The sequence below is a fragment of the Saimiri boliviensis genome, chromosome 3 (assembly GCF_048565385.1).
Source record: "Saimiri boliviensis isolate mSaiBol1 chromosome 3, mSaiBol1.pri, whole genome shotgun sequence".
NCBI classification, from domain to species: Eukaryota; Metazoa; Chordata; class Mammalia; order Primates; family Cebidae; genus Saimiri; species Saimiri boliviensis.
Window position 1 is genome coordinate 121109792 of NC_133451.1, and position 24005 is coordinate 121133796.

Below are 24005 nucleotides of genomic sequence, written 5' to 3' on the forward strand. Positions count from 1 at the left end.
GTTGGTTGAGGGCAAGTGCCAGGTCTGGGAGGGGAGGCGGGGCCGGGCGCTGCTGGGTGGGGCCAAGGGCTGGCAACCCCGGGCTAGGCCTTTGGCGAAGTTGGACCCTCACACTCAGCCCCAGCCAAGAAGGGCGAGGTCTTCTCCACACTCCCGCCCAGGCTGGACGATCCAGGGCGGCAGGCCAGGACAGAACCCTTGAGATCTGGGAATCCCCAGTTTCTTCAAGGAGCACCTCCACTCGCTTTCCCCAGCGCGAATCCTCTGAGCAGGCCCCAGCGGAACCTCTTCCATGCCTGCCGGGTGCCGCGGTGGCTGTCGCCTGTAATCCAACAACTCTGGGAGGCAGAGGTTGGTGAATCACTTGAGGCCAGTCTGGCCAACATGCCAAAAACCGATCTCTACTTTAAAAAAAAAAAAAAAAAAAAAATAGCTAGGTGTGGTGGCGTGCACCTGTAATCCCAGCTAGTAGAGAGACTGAGGCTGGAGAATCACTTGAACCTGGGAGGTGGAGGTTGCAGTAAGCCGAGATCATGCCATTGCACTCCAGCCTGGAGAGAGACTTATCTCAATTAAAAAAAAAAAAAAAAAAAAAAAAAAGCCAGGGCAGGGGCTCAAGCCTTGTAATCCCAGCAGTTTGGGAGATTCAAGTGGGCAGATTACTTGAGGTCAGGAGTTTGAGACGAACCTGGTCAACATGGAGAAATCCCATCCCTACTAAAAACACAAAAATTAGCCGGGTGTGGTAGTGGTCTCAGACCAGCTACTCCCAAGGCTGAGGGAGGAGAATTGCTTGAACCAAAGAGGCGGCCGTTGCCGTGAACCGAGATGGAGCCACTACACACCAGCCTCGGTGATAGAGTGAGATGCCATCTCGGGAAAAAAAAAAAAAAAAAAAAGGTTTATTAAAAAACGTTAGAACAGGAAGGAAAGGAAAAGAAAGAAGGATAGTACAACTTGGAAGAGGGTCAAGTGGGTGACCTGAGAAACCAAGTGTCCAGCTAGACCTCTTGACTCGGGGTTTCATAGGTTGGTATTCTTCTGAGGTCTTGCCACTCCTGATCCCTTAACTTAGGGCTCAGAACACACATTCTTCTTAGACCGTAAGTCATTCTCAGGCTACACATCAGTTACAGCTGTTGGGTCCCCCTGCCAGACAGAGGGGGCCCTCAGGTCCTAGGAACACCGCCTGGACACAATTGTTTGTTCGTTTGTTTGTTTTTTTGAGACAGAGTTTCTCTCTTGTTACCCCGGCTGGAGTGCAATGGCGCAATCTCAGCTCACCGCAACCTCCGCCTCCTGGGTTCAGGCAATTCTCCTGCCTCAGCCTCCTGAGTAGCTGGGATTACAGGCACGCACCACCATGCCCAGCTAATTTTTTTGTATTTTTAGTAGAGATGGGGTTTCACCATGTTGACCAGGATGGTCTCGATCTCTTGACCTCGTGATCCACCTGCCTTGGCCTCCCAAAGTGCTGGGATTATAGGTGTGAGCCACCGCGCCCGGCCCTGGACACAGTTGTTTTTACCATTCCTCCCCACCCTCTTTTTCATGCTCGCCCCATCTTCTGAAATACTGGAAATGGAGTCCCCAGCATGGTGAAATAAATACATTCTAGGAACTGACAAGACCTAAAGGCTTTTTCACAAAGGTTTATGCCCTTTTTTCCTTATTTTCTTTAATTTTACTTTTACATTACTTTAGCGAAATGTTTACACACTTAAATTAGGATACAGTTCACTGTTTATGAGGCAGTTTTAGGCCAAATTTAACAAAAGTAATCCCAGCAACTCAGAAGGCTGAGGCAGGAGAATCACTTGAACTCAAGAGGCAGAGGTTGCAGTGAGCTGAGATCATGCCACTGTACTCCAGCCTGGGTGACAGAGTGAGACTCCAACTCAACTCAAATAAATAAAGGGAGAAACTTACATGTTTCTCTATATATGTATGATGTTTATATATGTTATATGAAAATATGACATTTCTATTTATGAATCTACATATTTAATACATTAATTCATTAAATATATATTTTATATACATTATATATACACATATAAAAAGGAATTTATTTCTTTGCTGTTCTGACACTTCCCTGGTCTTTTCCCTGTTGGTTCTGGTCTTGTCTCTGATTCCTGGAGGTAGCCAGCTTCTAAATCCATGGAATTTCTTGAATGATAGGCATGTCTGTTACTCATGGTGGCTTCCCCAGGGTCACACCTGAGTACATGCTAACCAGATGACTTGGCCAGGGGGCCAACCATACCGGAAAGACCAACCATGTGATTTGAAGGTCGTGACTTTGAGCCACGTGATGTCAGCCCGACTTCCAGAAAGGAACTGGGGGGCTGGAGATGGACTCAACTGCCTGGCCAATGATTGCATCAAATCGCCTGATGTAATAAAACCCCTGGACATGGAAGCCAAGGTGACCTTCCCTGGATGGTGATACACATCAGTATGCTGAGAGGATGCTGTGTCCTGAGGACATAGAAATGTCATCTTTAGGACCCTCTCGGAGTTTATGCTATGTGTCTCTGCTTTTGGCTGGTGTTAACTTTTGTCAGTTTTTATTATATAAAACTGTAATGAAAATGTGCTTGGCTGGGCACAGTAGCTCATGCCTGTAATCCCAGCACTTTGGAAAGTTGAGGCAGGCAGATCACCTGTGTTTGGGAGTTTGAGACCAACCTGGCCAATACAGTGAAACCCTCTCTACCAAAAATACAAAAATTAGCCAGGTATGATGGCAGCCACCTGTAATCCAAGCTACTCGGGAGACTGAGGCAAGAGAATCGCTTGAACCTGCAAGTCAGAGGTTGCAGTAAGCTGAGATTGTGCCATTGCACTTTTGCTTAACAGAGACTTCATCTCAACAAAAAGTATATTGCTTTTCTGAGTTCTTTGAGTTGTTATAGAGAAATTATCAAACCTGAGGACACTGTGGGAACCTCTGAATTTGTAGCCAGTTGGTGAGAAGTACATGTGGTCTGAGGACACCCAAACTTGCAGCTTGCATCTAAAGTGAGGGCAGCCTAGTGGGGGCTTGTGGCCTTAACCTGTGGCATTTGTCATTAATATCAGAGTTGACATCAGAATTGTGTCACACAGGCCAGCTGTGATGGCTCATGCTTGTAATCCCAGCACTTTGGGAGGCAAGGTAAGAGGATCACTTGAGCATTTAAGGCTACAGTGAGCTATGACCACACCACTGCACCCCAGGCTGAGTGACAGAGCAAGACCCCAACTCCAAAAATAAAAAATAAAACAAAAAAGAATTGCATGGCACAGTGCCTGTGTTTAATGGCTCAAATGTTGCAGAACTTTCTTTCTTTTTTTTTTTTTTTGGAAGACAGAGTCTTGCTCTGACACCCAGGCTGGAGTGCAGTGGCACAATCTCTGCTCACTGCTACCTCCAATTTCCAGGATCAAGTGATTTCTCCTGCCTCAGCCTCCCCAATAGCTAGGATTACAGGTGGGCACCACCATCCCCAGCTAATTTTTTGTGTTTTTAATAGAGATGGGGTTTCACCATGTTGGCCAGGCTGGTCTGGAACTCCTGCTGGGATCACAGGTGTGAGCCACTTTAGAAACTCTTAAAAATTAAAAACCTGTAGAGTTCTTTTACCACCTGGTTTTCTTCTCTCAATGTCTTTCCCTCATTTCCTGCTTTAAAACTCTAGCTTAGGGTCTGGGCATGGCAGCTCATGCCTGTAATCCCAGCAATTTGAAAGGCTAGGGTGGGTGGATCACTTGAGGTCAGGAATTTGAGATCAGCCTGGCTAATATGGTGCAACCCTGTTTCTACCAAAAATACAAGCATTACCTCAGCGTGGTGGCACACACCTGTAGTCCCAGCTTCTTGGGACGCTTGGCAGAAGAATGGTTAGAACACAGGAGATGGAGGTTGCAGTAAGCCAAGATTGCACTACTGCACTCGAGCCTGAGCGACAGAGTGAGACTCCGTCTCAAACAAACAAACAAACACCTCTAGCTTGGGATTGGCCTATTTTTTTAAATATTTTTAAAAAATAGATGTAGATGCTATGTTGCCCAGGCTGGTCTCAAACTCCTGGTGTCAAGTGATCCTCCTGCCATGAGTTTTAAAGTGCTGGGATTATAGGTGTGAGCACTGTACCCAGCTTTATGTTTTTTTCTACATGAAAAATAATACAGGATTATCTTCCAGAGCTAATAAATATGTTCAAATCACCACAACCTCATTAAGGAAAAAAGTCACTTGATAGCAAATAAGCAATCCGGAGCAATATGATCACACTCTGTAAAGGTGAAAAAACTTCATCTTTATTACACTTCCCCAAGACATGCACTGCACTGTTTTCTTGAAAACACACAGTGCATGTCCTTTAAAACACACATCCTCTTTAAAGTAACATACAAACATGTCAATATGAGGTAAAAAAAAATCACATCTGAATTCTTGCATTTCAAAACATACACTTAACGTCAAATAAAAATTTATTTTTACAGGAATTTAGGGGAACTACCATGTAGCTATAAAGGTAATAGATATATTAAGTATCATTGAAACAAAGTGTCATCCTTCAGCACCACATGTAATAATATATACAAAGATTTAAAGATAAAAGACTTAGAATAAAAAGAATCCTCTCTTATAAAGGAAAACAAAATTATATTTATGTGTATATAACAGCTATAACACCCATCACACAACTTTATAGGAAGAATGTATTTTCAAAATACCAGGATTTCCAAACTATTTAAAATAAATATAGTAAGAATTCTATGCCCACCTTTTTCAAAATAAACCAATAAAATGTATACTATATATTAGACTTATTAATATATACCTAAGATATGTTAAAAAATCACAACTGGATTCTCACAATTCAGTAACAAACATAAAACAGCAAATAAAAATTTCGAGTACAAGAATTTATGGGAACTACCAAATAGATATAAATATAATAGATTATTATGTAAGCATCATAGATAAAAAGAGTGTTCACTTCAGGAGCACATATAATAATAGATAATGAAACACTTAGGATAAACAGAATTCTTTCTTAAAAATGGAAAGAAAAGTATATTTATGTATCTGTAACAGCCATAACTCTCATCAAAAAACTCTACAGGAACAGTATGTCTTCAAAAGTATAATAATTTCCAAATATCTGAAATAAAAGTACTAATAATTCAATGGCCAACATTTTTGAAACAAACCAACAAAATGCATAGTATGCATGAAGCTATCTGCTACAATCCTGTGGCACTCATATTTTACAAATAATTCCATGCCAATCTGGGCACCTGCACTGTGTCTTCAAATGCTCCCGGACTGTGGCAACCAAGTCCATAGGAAGTGGGACCTCCAGGTTTCACCCCAGGGAGGTTGAATTCAGCAATCTAAAAAGGGAGGTGGTTCCGCAGGAAGGGGTGGAAAGAAACACTGCCGGTTTCTCACTGTCCTCCACAGACGCCCAGAAGTACCCCCCACCCACCACTCCTAGAAGGACAGCATGATCACGCCATTCAGCTCCTTCTAGAACAGTCCAGGTTCTTCCAGATGATCTGCACAAATGGTTCCTCTCTTCCTTCCCAGTGTCTTCCATTAGCATTGGAATAAACTTCCTGCTGAAAATCTGCATCTCCCCTGGGCCCAGTGTTCTGGAAGTGAGAGAGAGGATGTCACACTTCAAGAAGGGAGTTTTCTAGACAGGAAGGTTATTCACATTCCACATCAATTCTAACTAGAATTCAGAGCAATTGATCAATATGATTTTATCTCCTGCCCTTCATTCTCTACCCTGCTTCTGAACCATCATATTCAACTGTGATATTCACACTTTGGCGACCCTGACTCCAAAACTCAATTAATACACCCAAGGCCAGCCCCAGTGATCTGCTTCATAGCCACAACTTTGGGTGGGCACCCTCAGAGAATGTGGCTTTGGACTTCATTGCACCTGGGGCCTTTTGTGTCACTTAAGATCTAAACTTGTGACCATGCTGGCTGCGTTTCTCATGTGACAGCATCACAAACCACCAGTCCAGAAGCCTAATCCGTAATCCCACTTTCTAATGGTTAAGTCTCCTGCTGGGTCCTCAATGTGGTTAGCTGCACAAGACATAAACCAAATCTTCACTGAATCCTCAACCTGCATCAGTAACACAAGTGCATCAATCGTAATGAACCTCCCTGAACTTAGTATTTATGATGATTTTTGAGATGGGGTCTCAGACCGGAGTGCAGTGGCAGGATCAGGGCTCCCTGCAGCCCCAACCTCCCAAGCTGCAGAGATCCTCCCTCCTCAGCCTCCTGAGTAGTTGGGAATAGAGATGCCTCCCACATTGCCCAGTTAATTTGTGTATTTTTGTGGAAAAGGGATCTTGCCATGTTGCCCAGGCTTGAAGCTGGTTCCAGTAATTGGGTTCCTCAGATTTCCTAAATAGACCACCATATTCTGCCTTGACTCTGGGGGACATAGATGTACCTTCCCTCAGGCCGATGACCTCAGGCCTCCATGGCTCCTGGAGCTCTAAGAAAGGAGCTATGGGTCATAAGCCTGGATCTGGAAAAGGAAATGCCCCTTGAGAAGATGGGGACTCCTCAGATGCCCCTCCCTCCCCTCGTCCAGCCTCCAACCCACTTGATTCCTCTCTACCTCCTCTACCTCCCCACACCCCACCCACCTTCTCCAACTCCTCTGGGGAAACCCAAGCTCTCCATCACATGGAACAGAAGAACTGGAACTGAAGCTTCTAGAACAAGGGTCGCTGGGAGCAGTTCTTCCCGTACAGGAAGTAGAAGATGGCTTGTTTGGAGGCCTCATCATCCTCCTCCATGTCATTGGCCAGGTAGCTGGGGGCAGAAATCAGGTTGCTGCTGAGGGACACCATCAGGAGAGACCTCTGGCTGAGGTCAATTTCCCAGAGAGGAGTGCAGGGGACTGTCCTCAGCCCAGGACTGTTACCCACCCTGCGGAAAGCCATGCCTTCCTCAGGAGGGACCTGTTGGACAAAGACCTGCTGAAAGGTGCCTCTTACACTTTCAGGATGGAGAGAGACAAAAACCCAATTGGTGGCTGAGAGTGGTGGCTCACGCCTGGAATCCCCGCACTTTGGGAGGCCAAAGCAGAAAGATTGCTTGAGGTCAGGAGTTCCAGACAAGCCTGGACAACATAGCAAGACCCTTGTCTCTATCAAAAATAGAAAAAAAAACTCTCGGCCATGCATGGTGGTTCACGCCTGGAATCCCAGCACTTTGGGAGGCTAAAGCAGGTGGATTGCTTGAGACCAGGTGTTTGAAACCAGCCTGGTCAACATGGGGAACACCAAGTCTACTAAAAATACAAAAATCAGCCTGGCACAGTGACACACACCTTAGTCCTAGCTACTCAAGGAGCTGAGGTGCAAGAATTGCATGAACACAGGAGATGAATGTTGCAGTGAGCTAAGATCAGGCCACTGCATTCCAGCCTGGGAGATGGAGTGAGACTATGTCTCAAATAAGTAGGCCGGGGCCAGACACAGTGGCTCACGCCTGTTATCCCAGCACTTTGGGAGACCAAGGTGGGTGAATCACAAGGTCTGGAGTTCAAGACCAGCCTGGCCAAGATGGTGAAACCCTGTCCCTACTAAAAATACAAAAATTAGCTGGGCGTGGTGGCAGGTGCCTATAATTCCAGCTGCTCGGGAGGCTGAGGCAGAGAACTTGAACACAGGAGGCGGAAGTTGCACTAAGTCGAAATCATGCCATTGCACTCCAGCCTCATGACAGAGTGAGACTCCATCTCAAAAAATAATAATAATAATAATAATAAGTAAGCTGGGCCCTGTGGCTCACACCTATAATCCCAGTACTTTGTGAGGCTGAGGTGGGTGCATCATGAAGTCAGGAAATTGAGACCCTTCTGGTTAACATGGTGAAACCCCATCTCTACTAAAAATATGAAAAAATTAGCTGAGTGTGGTGACACACACTTGTAGTCCCAGCTACTTGGAAGGCTGAGGTAGGAGAATTTGTTGAACCCAGGAGGTGGAGGTTGCAGTGAACTGAGATCATTCCATCGCACTCCAGCCTGAGCAACAGACTGAGACTTCTTCTCAAAAACAAACAAAGCCAAAAACAACAACAACAACAACAAAAAAAAAAACAACAACAACAAATCCAAGCTTAAGCCAGTTTACAAATAAAAGAATAAAACAAAAAGAACTGTAACTAGCCCCCAAGGGGAGAGGAAATGTAGCAGACAGGACGCTTCCCCCAGCAAGCAGCCATTTCTGGTTCCTCTGTCTCTCTCCTTCCCACATCAACCCCCAATGCAATGGTTCATCGTCCTCCTCCAGGTTACTATGACAGAGGCCACAGTTCAGGCCCCCTCACATCACTCGAATCCACTGTCAAATGCTCCCTCCTGGAGCCTCTCCCCAAGCCAGGGGGCTTCCTAGTGCAGCCTGAACATCTCTTCAAAGCCCAGGTCCGACCCCCAACTGCCCACCTGAACAGCTTCCTTAGCTGATGTGTTTTGAAATCGAGGCCAGGGTCACAGTGCCAATTCCACCCTCTCTACAATCTCTCTATAGCCAAACCGGCTCGCCCTCTTGGTATTTCCTGGCTTGGTTTCACCGCTCCTTCCAAATGCCCTCCACTCGACTTTGTGTTTTCTGTCTGGGGTCCTGCACACGTGGTTTTGAGGAGAATAACATATTCCTTAAAGTCAGTTCACCCCACAGCCTCTGTGATGCCTGCCCTCATCTTCCCATCTCTGCACACCCACAGCACTCCAGTTACATCCTATTATAATGTGACATTGGGATTAGGTGATCTGCCCTGATTTCTTCCAGTCCCATTAGGCTAGATGCCTGTAGAAGGCAGAGTTTGGCAAAACTCTGTGCAGTGGCTCAATCTTAGCTTACTACAACCTCTCCCTCCTGGGTTAAAGTGGTTCTCTTGCCTCAGCATCCCGAGCAGCTGGGATTACAGGTGCACATCACCGTGCCTGGTTAATTTTTGTACTTTTGTAGTAGAGACAGGGTTTCAACATGTTGGCCAGGCTGATCTCGATCTCCTGACCTCAGGTGATCTGCCCACCTCAGCCTCCCAAAGTGCTGGGATTACAGGCATGAGTAAGCACCTGGCCTGAGTTTGGTTTTAGATAAAACAGTCTAAAAACACCACGGTATAATGCTATCTTTCCAATACACAGAGTAAAGAGGACAAATAGGTGAAAGAATAAATGAAAGACTGGAATCCCGCTCCCCCCTCTACTGTCCCAAGGTGTTGGACATTGACGAATAGGAGGAAGCAAGCCAGTCACAGGGCCAGGAAGAAATGAATGCATCAGTATTGCCAGGAGAAGAGGCTGGCACAGCTAAAATATGCTATGGCCATAGCTAACAGGTACTGATGGAGAGAAAGGAACACACACAGAGAGAGAAGTCACATCTTGGAAGAGGAAGATCCTGGAGATGAGGCGATGGGGAGCTGGGGAGGGGTTGCCCATCAGAGAAGGGACCTCACTGTTGGGGTGACTGTGCTTATTTGGAATCTGTGGGGTGGAGGGGTATTTGATGGTGGGATGCAAGTCTGAGGAGCCAGAGGAAGGGATGTGAGTGATGCACCCAGGATGGTGAGCTCCAATGGGATCTTTGCAGGGAGTGTGTCTACATTGGCTGGTGTCAGGAGGGTCTTTTCTGTGCCAGGCAGAGAACTTGCCCAAAGCGCTAGAAGTAGAGAGTCCAGGAGCTTCAGGACTATGGTCAGACTGTGGCCCAGGGCTCAGATTTCAAAGGACTCGTAGGAGAGGGAGGAGCCACTCAGTCACTCTGCAGGAAACCAGCAGAGTCCCAAGGGAAATGCTGACAAATCATAAAAAGACCAAGAATTGCCAGGAGAATCGGCTCAAGCCCCTGACCCCAGTACTTTCACAGGCAAAAGTAGGAGGATCACGTGAGCCCAACAGTTCAAGAACAACCTGGGCAACACAGTGAGACCCTCTTTCTACAAAAATTACAGAAATTAGAGGAGCAAGGTGGCCTGTGCCTGTAGTCCCAAATACTCAGGAGGCTAAGGCAGGAGGATTGCTTGAGCCCAGGAAATTAGAGGCTGCCATGAGCTATGATCATGCTACTGCGCTCTATCCCAACGAGCAAAGCTAGACTCTGTCTCAAAAAAAAAATGGTGGGCACCAAAACTGAAGACCTTGGGAGCTGGTTGGGCACAGTGGCTCACGTCTGTAATCTGAGCACTTTGGGAGGACAAGGAGAGCGGATCACCTGAGGTCAGTTGTTCAAGACCAGCCTGGCCAACATAGCAAAACGCTCTCTACTAAAAACACAAAAATTAGCCAGGTGTGGTGGTACACACCTGTAATCCCAGTTACTTTGGAGGCTGAGACAGAGAATCATTTCAATCCTGGAGGTGAAGGCGGCAGTGAGTCAATTTCATGACACTGCCCTCCAGCCTGGGCAATAGAGAAAGACTCTATCTCAGGGGAAAAAAAACAAAACTGTGGACGTGGAGCATCAGGTGGGAGTTGGTGAGGGGAGAGAGAGGGAACTGAGTGTGGAGGCTGCGCCTTCCCTCAGGATGTGTGTTGGTGCAGGAAGACAGTTACCTGGAGAACAACCTTACCTTGTCCGACGCCCTCAGATCTTTGTCCCAGGCCAGGAATCTTTTAACGACAGGATCCTCTGTGATTAGAGAGCATGCTAGTGTGAAAAGCAGAACAGTTTCCCTGGGAGTAACAGGGGAGCTAGGAGAAGTGCACCTCCCTGGGGAAAGCTTCAGGATTGTGGCTCAGGTGAGGTGGATGGGACATGAGAGAATGACTTTCACTGGGCAAGGGAGAGGCTCCCACTCTGAGGCTGCCCTGAGAAGTGGCTGGAGGTCCTGGGTGTGCAAATCTATAGGATGGAGAGCTGGGAAGAAGCCAGGATGCCCTCCCTGCAGACACGCAGGGAGAACTGCAGAGTCATAAAGTAATTTCCGTCATTTCCTCATGAGACGGTCACATCAGGGTGTGACCATGGCTTTGGTATCTCCCTCTAGGGATGGAGACAGTTAAGTTTAGAAAGTCAGCAGGAGGCCGGGCATGCTGACTCGTGCTGGTAACTTTAGGAGGCCAAGGCACATAAATCACAAGGTAGGTCAGGAGTTTGGGACCAGCCTGGCCAACATGGTGAAACCCCATCTCTACTAAAGATACAAAAAATTAGCTGGGTGTAGTGGTGTGTGGCTGTAATCCTAGCTATTCAGGAGGCTGGGGCAGGAGAATCACTCATACTCGGGAGGTGGAGGAGGCTGCAGTGAGCCGAGATCGCCCCACTGCACTCCAGCCTGGACAACAGGGTGAAACTTTGGCACACACACACACACACACAAAGTCAGCAAGAAAGTTTCAGAGGGCACAGCTGAATCCTCTTTGATTTTTTTTTTAAATTTCAATTGATTGATTGATTGGAGATGCAGTCTCACTCTGTTGCCCAGGCTGGAATGCAATGGCATGATCTCAGCTCACCTGCAACCTCCATCTTCCAACTTCAAGCAATTCTCCCGTCTCAGCCTCCTGAGTAGCAGGGATTACAGGCATGCACAATCACGCCCAGCTATTTTTTGTATTTTTAGTAGAGGTGGGGTTTCACCAAACTCCTGACCTCAGGTGATTCACCCACCTCGGCCTCACAAAGTGCTCAGATTATAGGCATGATCTATTGCGCCTGGCCTTGGTTTTTCTTTTGAGACAGGGTTTCTCTCTGTCACCCAGGCTGGAGTGCAGTGGTACAATCATAGCTCACTGCAGCCTCAAAGTCCTGAGTTCAAGCAATCCTGTTGCCTCAGCCTCCTAAAGTGCCGGGACCTCAGGCATGAGCCATGGCGCCTGTCCTGAAACCAGGCTTTCTTATCCCAATCGCAAACCTTCATCAAGTCTAGCTGAATCCTCTATGGCCTCCTAAGCATCCCTCATGAGGGATTACTTCTGAGTCCTGCTGCATGGAGAGCTTGCCCACTAGGAGGGGCACATTTTTCTCATGGGAAAAGTATGGTTATGGGAAGTTTCCTCTTTTTGAAAAGAACAGGATTGGAGGTGCTCTCTGGGGAGTCCTCCTACCAAACAGCCTGTTGAAGACCTCATAGTGCTCAGGGAGCATGTGCAACACTTGCCATCGCTTCAGCTTCACCTTGAGACCACACAGGGTCTCCACCACCCAGGTCTCCTCAGGCTCAGGGGTGTGCGCCTTCTCTGGCTCCTCCTCTGATTCGTCCGAGCACTCCCTCTGCTGTTTCCAGCACAGAAACGTAAGTAGGGGGTTGCGATCTACCCAAGGGGTTAACAAAAACAGGACACCATGTAATGCTTCTGCAACTGATCACCTTAAACCCCGACCCCAAACCCTAAACCACTCTCCATCCTCCCCAGCCCCGCAGACTGTTGGCTTCTGCAAGCCATCTTTCCATCTTTCTCCTTTGTAAACCCCATGTGCCTCTTATTCTCCTCCCCATCCTTCTATCTCTCTATCCTCAGAATGTGTCCTCATTTCATTTCCTGGTCCCTGGCTCTCTGCATTCCCCCTTATTTTTTCTTAAGGCAGAATCTGGCTTTGTTGCCCAGGCTGGAGTGTAGTGGTATGATCTCATATCACTGCATCCCAACCTCCGTCTCCTGGGTTCTGGTGATTCTTCTGCCTCAGCCTCCCAAGTCGTGGGATTATAGGTGCCTGCCGTAATGCCAAGCTCATTCTTGTATTTTTAGTAGAGATGGGGTTTCACCGTGTTGGCCAGGCTAGTCTCAAACTCCTGGCCTCAAGTGATCTGCTTCAGCCTCACAAAGTGTTGGGATTATAAGTGTGAGCCACTGCACCTGGCCCGAGTCCCTCTTTTCTTCTCATACACCCTCCTTAAGTGCTCCCTCCTGACTTCTGGGCCCCTGCTTTTTTCTTTTCTTTTTTTTTTTTTTTAAGACAGGGTCTCACTCTCTTACCCAGACTGGAATGCAGTGGCAGGATCTCGGCTCACTGCAACCTTGGCCTCCCAGGCTTATGCAATTTTCCTGCCTCAGTATCCCAAGTAGCTGGGGTTACAGGCGCATACCACTACCACCAATTTTTTTTTTTTTTTTTTTTTTTTAGTAGAGATAGGGTTTCATCATGTTGGGCAGACTATCTCAAACTCTTGACTTCAGGTGATCTGACCACCTCAGACTCCCAAAGTGCTGGGATTACAGGCATGAGCCACCCCCAACACCCTACCCCTGTTCCCTCCTGGTTCTTAGTCAATCCCCTCTCCTCTCTTCTTCCTCTAGTCCCCTCACCTGATGGTCCTGGAATTTCATCATCCACCACCTCCGGGAGGGAGTACCCTGAGGTATGAGGCTGGGGGCTCTGCTCCTCAACCTGGGGTTGCCATTGATGGCAGGCCATGATCTCCCCTAAACTCTGTTCCCTCCCAGGGAACCTAGTTCTTGTGGACAAAGCCTTCTTCCACACTCTACTAGGACCCAGAAGAATGCATTATCTATTCTCAAGGCTGGGAAGAAGTCAGGAGTGGAGAACAGCTCTGAGAAGATACTGTTGTCCATCTGAGTTTTAAAGTGCCCACGGAGTTCAGTCCCTCCAGTCACGAAGGCTGGAATATCTGATGTCATCAGTCATTCCAACCTAGCAACCAGTTTGAAGAAAAACACATGTAACTGCAAGCCTGAGCTCCTGTCCTGGAGATCCGAAGTGAATGGCATCTCCTGCCACCGTCCCAACCTCAGACCATTGTCCTAAAGCATCTTCAGGGTCTCCATGTCCCTCGTTCCCTGTCTCAGCAGAGGCTGTATCCTCTCAAATCAAGGGCTGAAGCATGCTGGGGTCTCATCTGGACATGCACATTTCAGAGTCCTGTCTGGTGGGAGAGGGAGCAGGGTGGCAAAGAAAAGTAGGGAAAGCAGAAATGATGAAACCTTACAAGAGTGAGACTAACATGTACAAGAGATCCCAGGTACACTGACTTGATGAAAAAGTGACATCAAAGCACTCCATCTGGCAAAGCTTTTCTGCTGAATGCTTCCTGACATTCACTGTCTGAGATTCTGTACTAGGGGTACATGCATCCTCTGCCCTAAGGCATCTTTGAGTCCAAGAGACATTGTGAGGACTGAAAATCATAGAAAACTGTCCATAAGCTCACACATATTTCCAATGGTGTCCTCAATTTCAGGGAGTCCATAGATCACTTAAAACCAGCCTCTCCAGTTGAGCTAAGAAACTCTAGTCTGTATATCAAGTTTTGTATCATATATATTTCCCTGAACTCAGAAATTTCCCTACCATTTATGGATTCTATGAATAAAATATCACATGTACAAAAAGACTAAGTAAAAAAAAAAAAATCTCAGCTGTGCACAGTTTATGCTTGTAATCCCAGCACTTTTGGTGGCCAAGGGAGGAAGATTGCTTGAGGCCAGGAGTTCAATACCAGTATGGGCAACAGAACAAGACCCCATCTGTATTTAAAAAAAAAAAAAATTAGCCAGGTGTGATGCTGGCACCTGTGTTCCAACTACTTGGGAGACTGAAGCAGGATTGCTTGAGCCCAAGAGCTAGAGGCTGCAGTGAGCTATGATTGTGCCACAGCACTTTAGCCTGAGCAACACAGTGAGACCCTTTGTTAAAAAAATGTTTTTAATAAAAAGTAAAAGAGTTTCATGGCATTCAGAGACCAACCAGGGAAACTGAGTTCCGGCTGTAGCGACTCATGCCTGTAATTCTATCACATTGGGAGGCCAAAGGAGGTGGATCAACTGAGGTCAGGAGTTCAAAGCCAGCCTGGTCCACATGGTGAAACCCTGTCTCTACTAAAAATACAAAAAGTTAGCTGGGAATGGTGCCAGGTTCCTGTAATCCCAGCTACTTGGGAGGCTGAGATAGGAGAATTGCTTCAACCCAGGAGGTGAAGTTTGGAGTGAACCATGATGGTGCCACTGCACTCCAGCCTAAGCAAGAGTGGGACTCCAACTCAAAAAAAAAAAAAAAAAAAAAAAGCTATGTATCTCTCATCCAATTTGCCTGCTAGGAAATTCCTTGTGAACACCAAGAACTTTACTGAACTCTAAGTCATCCTTCTGCTCACCTGAGACAAGTGCGTATCTGATTGCTTCCTCTGCTGGAAAATGCAGATTCCCTGAGTTAGGCAAAGGCGTAAGTGATGGATAGCCAGCAGCGGTGGCTCGGGCCTGAAATCCCAGCATTCTGGGAGGCCAAGGTGGGTGGATTACCTAAGGTCACAACTTAAAGGCTGGCCTCACCCACATGGTGAAACCTCATCTCAAATTTGAGAAGTTGAGTTTCAGAGGCAAAATTACAAGTTTGAGATTTTTAAAAAATTTTTTCTTTGGATGTAGTCTCGCTCTGATGCCCAAGCTGGAGTACAGTGGCATGATCTCAGCTCACTGCAACTTCTACCTCCTGGGATCAGGAAAATTCTCCTGCCTCAGCCTCCTGAGTAGCTGGGATTACAGGTGCATGCAACCATGCCTGGCTAATTTTTTTTGTATTTTTAGTAGAGATGAGGTTTCACCATGTTGTTCAGCGTGGTCTTGAACTCTTGACCTTGTGATCTGCCCAACTCAGCCTCCCAAAGTGTTGGGATTACAGGTGTGAGCCACCGTGCCCAGCTGGGACTTCTTATTAATGTTGTTTTTGAAGAGATAAACTTAATTATTTTAATAGATATAATAATTGTGTATGCTTGTGGGGCTTAGTGTGATATTCTGATCTATGTATACATTGTGGAATGATTATTGATTATATTAAGGTAATTAACATATCCATCATCTCACAAATGTACCATTTTTTCTGTTGTGAGAACATTTAAAGTCTACTTTTTGCCCGTCACAGTGGCTTAAGCCTGTAATACCAGTAGTTTAGGAGACTGATGCAGGCGAATCACCTGAAGTCAAGAGTTCAAGACAAGCTGGGCCAACATGGTGAAACCCCACTTCTAAAAATATAAAAATTAGCTGGGCAAGGTGGTGTACACCTGTAATCCTAGCTACTCAGGAGGCTGAGGCAAGGAAATCACTTGAACCATGGAGGTGGAGGTTGCGTGAGCCGAGATCGTGCCACTGCATTGCAGCCTCGGCAACAGATGGCAACTCTGTCTCAAAAAAACCCAAAATATAAAATAAAATGTACCTTTTTTTGTTTTTGTTTTTGAGATGGATGTTTGGCTTTCTTTCCCAGGCTGGAGTGCAATGGCACAATCTCAGCTCACGGCAACCTCTGCCTCCCAGGTTCAACTGATTCACCTGCCTCAGCCTCCCGAGTAGCTGGAACTACAGGCATGTGCCACCATTCCCAACTAATTTTTTGTATTTTTAGTTAGAGATGGGGTTTTACCATGTTAGTCACAATGGTCTTGATCTTCTGACCTGGTGATCCACCAGCCTTGGCCTCCCAAAGTGCTAAAATTACAGTGTAAGCCACTGTGCCTGGCCCTGTACCTTTTGGTCAACACTAGAGACGTATTTTATTGCATTTTAAAAACATCATGAAGAGGTCTCAGGAATCATTTGGCATCTTCTTATTTCTGTAGGTCTTATCTGCAGATCTTAGATCTTATTCATCAGCCTGCTGATCTGTTCCTTTTTCAGAGATGTAGATGCTATCCAACATTTTTCTTTCCTTTCTTTTTTTTTTTTTTTTTTTTCTTTACGGAGCCTCACTCTATTGCCCAGGCTAGAGAGCAGTGATACCATCTCAGCTCGTGGCTACATCCATTTCCCGGGTTCAGGCAATTCTCCTGCCTCAGCCTCCTGAGTAGCTGGGGAGTACAGGCACACACCACCACACCTAGATTAATTTTTTTATTTTTAGTAGAGATGAGGTTTGACCATATTGGCCAGGCTCATCTCAAACTCCTGACCTCAGGTGCTCCTCCCATCTTGGCCTCCCAAAGTGCTGGGATTATAGGCAAGAGCCATTGCACCCAACCAGCCATCCAACATTTTTCTGATTATCCTTGTTTTTAGCATGATCATAGCTCACTGCAGCCTCCTGAGTAACTGGGACTACAGGTAAGCATCACCATGCCCAGCCAATTTTTGTAGTTTTTGTAGAGATGGGGGTCTTGCTTTGTTGCCCAGGCTGGTCTGGAACTCCTGATCCCAAGAAATCCTCCCACCTGGGCTTCCCAAAGTGCAGGGATTACAGGCATGAGCCACCATGCCTGGCCACCTTCACGATTTTACTTGTAGCATCTGCTTTCCTGAATTTATCCCTGCCTTTCAAAACCCACACCTCCCAATGCCCAGCTAATTCTGTATTTTCAGTAGAGGTGGGGTTTCTCCATGTTGGTCAGGCTGGTGTCAAACTCCTGACTCAGGTGATCTGCCCACCCTTGGCCTCCCAAAGTGCTGAGATTACAGGCATGAGCCACTGTGTCTGGCCAAAAAGCCGGTTTTGAAGTTGTATTTGTGAAGCAGTGTTGTTGGATGGGGTAAACCCTCAGGTTCATTGTCCCAAGGCCACAGAAAAAATGCAGACACTCCAGAGCGAAATTAAGAGTGGAAGTATAACGGGCAAAAGAAAGAGAAGAGCTCTCTGTACAGACAGGAGTCCTGGAGAAAATGGGTTGCCACTTCTGCAGTGAATGTAGAAGGTTTTTTGTTTTAATTTTAGACAGTCTCACTCTGTCTCCCAGGATGAAGTGCAGTGGTGCTGCACTTGGTTCACTGCAACCTCTGCCACCCTGGTTCAAACAATTCTCCTGCCTCAGCTTCTCGAGTAGCTGGGATTACAGGCACCTGCCATCATCCTCAGCTTATTTTTGCATTTTTAGTTGAGACAGGTTTCACCATGATGGCCAGGCTGGTCTGGAACTTCTGACCTCTGGTGGCCTCAGCCTTTCAAGTGCTGGATTTACAGGTTTTATAGGGGAGCTTGAGGAGGTGGTATCTGATTCACATAGGGTGCAAGAGACTGGTTGGATCAGGGATACTATTTGTAAAGCATGTGAAAGAAGCTGGCCACTCCATCCTAATCTTTTATTATGCAGATGGGTATTCTACCAGACTGGAGCCATGTTGTCTGGTATTTTATTATTTCACATTTTATGATGGAGTCTAGCTCTGTTGCCAGGCTGGAGAGCAGTGGCACCATTATGGCTTATTGCAACGTCCACCTGCTGTGTTCAAGCAATTCTCCTGCTTCAGCTTCCCAAGTAGCTGGGATTACAAGCAAGGCCACCATGCCTGATTAATTTTTGCATTGTTAGCAAAGACAGGGTGTCACCATGTTGGTCAGGCTGGTCTCAAACTCTTGACCTTGTGATCTGCCTGCCTCAGCCTCCCTAAGAGCTGGGATTACAGGTGTCAGCCACTGTGCCTGGCTGTTCCTCCTCCTCCTCCAATTTTCCTTCTCCTCAGATTACAGGCATGAGCCACTTCACCTGGCTGTTCCTCCTCCTCCTGATCCTTTTTCTCCTCCCCTTTTCCCTCTCTTCCTCCTCCTCTTTTCCTCTTCCTTCTTCTCCTCAGATTATAGGCATGAGCCACCCTGTCTGGTTGCTCCTCCTCCTCTTCAGATTACAGTCCTGAGCCATCACATCTGTTTCTCCTCCTCTTTTACTCCTCCTCCTGGGATTACAGGTGTGAGCCACTGTGCCTGGCTGTTCCTCCTCCTCCTCCCCCTCTTCCGGCTGTTTTTTCTTCTCCTACTCCTCCTCTTCCACCCCTTTCCTCCTCCTTCTTATTCATTTTATTTTTTAATTCGGAGTCTTGCTCTTCTTACCCAGGCTGGAGTGCAATGGTGTAATTCTGGCTCACTGCAACCTCTGCCTCTTGGGTGCAAGCAATTCTCCTGCTTCAGCCTCCTGCGTAGCTGGAATTACAGGCATCTGCTACCATGCCAAGGTAATTTTTTGTTTGTTTGTTTTTAGAGATGGGTTTTCACCATGTTGGCCAGGCGGGTCTCAAACTCATGACCTCAGGTGAGCCATTCACCTCGACCTCCCAGAGTACTGTGATTACAGGCATGAGACACTGTGCCCGGCCTTATTATTACTAAGACAGAGTTTAACTCTGGTTGCCCAGGCTGGAGTACAATCATGCAATCTCAGCTCACTGGAACCTCTGCCTTCCAGGTTCTAGCGATTCTCCTGCCTCAGCCTCCCAAGTAGCTGGGGTTACAGGCATGTGCCACCACGCCCAACTATTTTTTTGTATTTTTAGTAGACATATGGTTTCACCATGTTGGCCAGGCTGGTCTCCAACTCTTGGCCTCAGGTGATCCACCAGCCACAGCCTCCCAAAGTGCTGAGATTACAGGTAGGAGCCACCGCACTCAGCCTTGGTTCTTTAGTCAACAAAATCTGTCACTCTTCTCAAAATCACTTGGTTGGGGTTACTAATTCTTCCTTGAGTTTAGCCTGTTTATTTTTGTTGTTTATAATAAAGTGTAAGTTTCAGACATTTTTTTTTTAGGGACAGGGTCTTGCTGTTACCCAGGTTGGAGTAGAGTGGTACTGTCACAGCTCACTGCAGCCTCATACCGCTGGGCTCAAGCAATCCCCCCGCCTCAGCCTTCTAGGTAGCTGGAACTAAAGACACACACCACAACTGTCTAGTTTTTGTTGTTGTTTTGACAGAGTCCTGCTCTGTGGCCCAGGCTGGAGTGCAGTAGTGCCATCTCGACTCACTGCAACCTCTGCTTCCTGGGTTCAAGCAATTCTCCTGCCTCAGCTTCCTGAGTAGCTGGGATTACAGGCAGGTGCCACCATACCTGGCTAATTTTTGTATTTTTACTAGAGATGGGATTCTGCCATGTTGGTCTGGCTGGTCTCAAACTCCTGGCCTCAAGTGCTGTATCAGCCTCAGTCTCCTACAGTGCTAGGATTACAGGTGTGAGGCTAGGATTATAGGTGTGAGCTACCATGCCCGTCATGGCTTTTTTAAAATGTGGTAGCTGGGACCTTGTAATGTTGCCCAAATTGCTAGGATTATAGGCATGAGCCACTACTCCTGGCCTAGATCACCGTGATACCCTATTTGAAGGGGATGGGTCCTGGACAGGGTGGAGGCTGTGGCGGGAGCCCCCCCTTCCCTTCCCATCTATAACTCTCACTGCCCTTGCTCAGTTTTCTCCACTTCCATTTTGTTTTTATTTTAATTTTTTTAGAGACAGGGTCTCACTCTGCTGTCCAGGCTAGAATGCAATGGCATAATCATAGCTCACCACCGCCCCCACTCTTGGGTGCAAGTGATCCTCTCACCTCAGCCTTACGAGTAGCTGAGACTACATGCATGTGCTACCATGCTGAACTAATTATTTCTTGTTTGGTAGAGACAGGGTTCTCCCTGTGTTACCTAGGCTGATCTCAAACTCCTGGTCTTAAGTATCCTCACACCTTGCCCTTCCAAAGTGCTGGAATTGCAAGCCACCCCATCCTGCCTTTCCAGTCCCTAACTGTAACCACTGGCCAGTCCCAGCAATGAGGATGCCAGGCTGGGGCAGGAAACATGAAGCAATCTTCTCTCGCACCCACTTTATCTGGGGGCAGAGTGGGAGGACCTAGGCCTGCTGTCTGCAGTCGCATCCACACCTGGTGGATCTGCCAGTTGATGCTGGAGTGTGCAGTGCCACCAAAGGTACCACACTGCCTCACACTGTGCCTGTAGTCCCACACGCAGCTCACCTCGTTCAAGATCACGGGGCTTGGAAGAAGGAAAGAGGTGGGCCAGGGTGCAAGCAACCCCAGCCTCCAGGCATCCAGGTTCACCTCCTAGGAGGCACTGTGGCGAGGGGATGGGCTGCACCCGATGGTCTGTAGCTCCCGCAGTGACAGCTGGTTGAGGGTGACCCCCTTGGTCTTGGCCATAAACACGGCCTTCCTGGAGGCCTTGTGGGCCCAGGGAGGAAGGTGGTGTTGAGGCAGCTTCCTCCATGCCCTGATCTGCCTCCATTGCTGGCACTCTTTTTTTTTTTTTTTTTTTTTTAAATGCAAAGTCTCCTTCTGTCACCAGGCTGGAGTGCAGTGGTGGGATCTCACTTCACTGCAACCTCCACCATCCAGGTTAAAGCAATTCTCCGGCCTCAGGTTCCTGAGTAGCTGGGATTACAGGAGTGTGCTAACATGTCTGGCTAATTTTTGTATCTTTAGTAGAGATGGAGTACCACCATGCTGACCAGGCTGGTCTCAAACTCCTGGCTTCAAGTGACCTGCCCACCGAGGCCTCCCAAAATGCTGGGATTACAGGTGTGAGCCACCAGGCAGGGCCACCTGTGCCCCTTCCTGAGCTCCCCCACCCTCTAGGGGGCACCCCATCACCTCCCCCTTCCCCTGGCTGCTGCACATTTGCCCCTTTGCGGACCAGGTAGTAGGCAAGGTCAGTGACCATCATGTCGGGCCTGAGAGCCTGTGTTCTCTCGGTCAATCTGTGGGCACAGGTGGGCAAGTGGTGAGCCCTGGGGACCCTGGGGTCTGAAGCTGCAGGCCCAGGAACTGCCCCTCTGCCAGGATGTCCCTGCCTTGGGCAGATCCTGTCTTACCCACTCGGCTTTCTTACTCTCAGTTTGACCCATCTGCTCATAATTACTGATAGTAGTTATGTGTGCTATTAATGCTTACTGGCCTGTATGTTTTACTGGCCTTTATGTTTTCAAAGAGTCCTTATCTTTAACATGCATCAGAAGTTCCTGGAGGATTTGTTTTCTTTTTTAGGAGACAGGCTCTTGCTTTGTTGCCCAGGCTGGAGTGTGAGTGCAGTGGCCATCATAGCTCACTGGAACCTGGGCCTACCTAGCTCAAATGATCTTCCAGCCTAGGCCTTCTGAGTAGCTGGAACTATAGGTGTGCATGCCACCATGCCCAGCTAATTTGTTGTTGTTTTGGGCTTTTCTTTCTGAGACAGATTTGTCCATCAGGCTGGAGTGTAGTGGTGCAATCTTGGCTCACTGCAACCTCTGCCTCCTGGATTCAAGCAATTCTCTAGCCTCAGCCTCTGAGTAGCTGGGAACTACAGGCACACCCCACCATGCACAGCTAATGTTTTTGTATTTTTGGTAGAGATGGGGTTTTACCATGTTAGCCAGGATGGTCTTTATCTGTTGACCTTGTGATCTGCTCACTTCTGCCTCTCAAAGTGCTGGAATGACAGGCGTGAGCCACAGTGTCCAGCCTGTTTTGGGCTTTTTTTGAGAAGGGGCCTTGCTCTGTCACCCAGGTTGGAGTGCAATGGCGTAAACATGGCTCTCTGCATCCTTGATGCCCTGGACTCAGGGGATCCTTGCACATCAGTCTCCTCAGTGGCTGGGACTACAAGTACACGCCATCATGACTGGCTAATTTATTTTTTTTCGTTTTAGAGACAGCATTTTGCTTTGTTGCTCAGGCTGGTTTTGAATCCCTGGGCTCAAGCAATGCTCCTGCCTCAGCCTCTCAAAGTGCTGGGATTACAGGCATGAACCACCAGTCCTAACCAATGGAGAATTCGTTAAAAATACAAATTGCTGGGGACCACCTCGAGTCTCTAATTAAACCATCTGGGGTCGGGCCTCACATTGCATTTCTCAGTTCTTCGGTGATACTGGTGCTGCTAGTTGGGGTACTAGCTTCTAGAAACATGTTTTTGTGTGTGTTTGTTCTGAGAAGGAGTCTTGCTCTGTCACACAGGTGGGAGTGCAATGGTACCACCTCCACTCACTGCAATCTCCATCTACCGGCTTCAAGTAATTATCCTGCCTCACCCAACCAGTAACTGGGATTACAGGCGTGTGCCACCACACCCAGCTAATTTTTCTATTTTTAGTAGAGACTGGGTTTCATCATGTTGGCCAGGCTGTTCTCAAACTCCTGACCTCAAGTGATCTGCCCACCTTAGCCTCCCAAAGTCATGGGATTGCAGGTGTGAGCTTCTGCACCCAACCAAGAAACACTGATTTTGAGATACATTCTGAACTATTTAGGAATGAAATGATGTGATGATGAGAATTTGCTTTGAAATAATAAGGGATTGAAGGAGTTGGGGAGGGCTGTGGGTAAAGACAGCCAGAGCCAGAATGTCTGTGAGTTGATTATTATTGAAGCTGGGTGTCAGTACATAGGGCTCATTATGCATTTTCCAGCTGTTACATACAGAAATTTCCCATAGCAATTGATTTTAAAAGAAATCAGCCAGGCAAAGTGGCTCATGCCTGTAATCTTCCCACTTTGGGAGATAAAGGTGGAAAAAATGGCTTGGGGCCAAGTGTTCAAGATCAGGGCAACATAGGGAGACCCTGTCTCCATAAAATAAAATAAAATAAAAAATTAGCCAGGCGTGGGGGTACACACCTGTAGTCCCAGCTATTCCAGAGACTGAGGTAAGAGGATCGCTTGGGCTCAGGAGTTCGAGGCTGCAGTGAGCTACTGCACCACCACACTCCAGCCTGGGTGACAGAGAAAACTCTGTTGCCACAAAGTATTTTTTTAGGTTTTAATTTAATTTATTTATATATTTGAAGATGCAGTTTCACTCTGTTGTCCAGGCTAGAGTGCAATAACATGATCTCAGCTCATTGCAACAAGCATCTCCTGGGTTCAAGTGATTCTCCTGCCTCAGCCTCCTGAGTAGCTGGGATTACAGGAGTGTGTCACCATGCCTGGCTAAATTTTGTATTTCTAGTAGAGATGAGGTTTCACTGTGTTGACCAGGCTGGTCTCAAACACCTGAATTCAAGTGATCCTCCTGCCTCAGCCTCCCAAAGGGTGGGATTCTAGGCATGAGCCACTGCGCCAGCCTTTTTATAAATTTTCTTTTTTAAAAAGCGTTCTGGTTGGGCCAGCTGATGTGCCCCAGGTCCCTTGAGTCTCATCTACTTCCATTGCATGGCAGCAGTCTCTGTCCCTTCTCTGTTCCCCTGGAGTAGGAGTGAGCACACCTCTCCTTCCCTGCCCAGGTCCTCCAGACCCTCCTCCCTCCTCCCAAGACCACCCTCCTGGCAATCCTACCCCAGTGTCTGGGATCTAGGAGAGGAGAGGCAGGTGGGTGTGGTCTTGC

General features: G+C 47.3%; 1 pseudogene; it reads right to left on the reverse strand.

The window, feature by feature from the left end:
• Window positions 1-6533: 6533 nt before the first annotated feature.
• On the reverse strand, window positions 6534-22591 carry LOC104649869 (speedy protein E4-like; annotated as a pseudogene).
• Between the last annotated feature and the right edge of the window lie 1414 nt (window positions 22592-24005).